At 35.3% G+C, this 1214-nt stretch overlaps 1 pseudogene; it reads right to left on the reverse strand.

The window, feature by feature from the left end:
• Positions 1-928: 928 nt before the first annotated feature.
• LOC103212449 overlaps positions 929-1214 on the reverse strand; it is a 4122-nt pseudogene continuing 3836 nt past the window's right edge.

Consider the following 1214-nt stretch of genomic DNA (forward strand, 5'->3'; position numbering starts at 1 on the left):
AGGAACTAGCATTCTTGTCCTGTATTTACTTAGTTAAAACAAAGATTTCATGTCTTAGCTTTAGCATGAAAGGAGTACAAATTCTGCATGAAGAAAATGGAGAGAGAAGACATCTGCTTCACAAAATAAGAAGAAGGCTAGCAAGACTGATTACTTGTCTCTGCTGGAGAGGCAGGCTGATTTTACTGGGTGTCACACTGTTTTTGTCCTGGGTCATGGCCTGGCCCTATTCAGTAAAGCTGTTCTATTGGAGTTTAAAGGATCTCTGATTCCATGTAGTCATTGAACTCCCATAAAATTGCATCCAGCCCAGAAAAATCAAAGGGTTAGGATTGAATGCAGTGATGTGCTAGAGTCAATCCACACAGGTGTGGGAGAGCCAATTGTGTGCAATTCTTCCAGCTCTGTGCTTAGTGGCTTTATTTTGTTGTAAGTTTTAATCTGGATAATTTTGCAAGAACAATACAAAAAACATCCTTATAACCTTTACATCGCTTTATAAAATTGATTATTTTGCCCATTTTTTTAAATCATTCTGTTATTGATATATAGATACAAAGATGAAAAGATAATTATTCTGGACTACTTATAAATAAGTTAGAGACATTATGTCCTTTTATCCATAAATATTTCAATGTGCATTTTCCGGGAAAAACTTGTGATTGCATCATCTCAGTATTTTCATTGAAATCGAGAAATGTAGCATTGAAATAAGACCATAACCTCATCCACAGTCCATATTCAAAATTAGACAGGTGTGTCAAATATGACTTCTATAGCTACACTTTTCGTATTCAAAAGTCAACCTGGAATCGCAATGCATTTTATTTGCATGTATTTTGGGACACTTTTTATCTATAATACTTCCTCAGCCTTTTTTTTTTTTTTTTCCTTGACCTTGACATTTTAGATGAACACAGGGCATTTATTACCTAGAATGGCCATCATTTGCCTTTCTTTGATGTTTCCTCCTGAGGAGATTCAAGTCAGTGTAAAAGGGGAAGACCCTCAGTGAGGTAGATCGACACAGTGAAATTGATGATGTGTTTATTTTATTTGCCTGCTTTGTTTGTTTTTATTTTGAATACCCCAGAATACTGTGGTCTTTCTCTGTTCCTCATCTCTGGGTTCATATGATACCTACATGTCAAAATACTACTGAGGTTAGTTTTGATCACTTGGATGATATGATGGTTAATGTTATGTGTTTACTT

Source organism: Orycteropus afer, unplaced genomic scaffold (assembly GCF_000298275.1).
Source record: "Orycteropus afer afer isolate SDZICR_OR568_19922 unplaced genomic scaffold, OryAfe1.0 scaffold00964, whole genome shotgun sequence".
NCBI classification, from domain to species: domain Eukaryota; kingdom Metazoa; phylum Chordata; class Mammalia; order Tubulidentata; family Orycteropodidae; genus Orycteropus; species Orycteropus afer.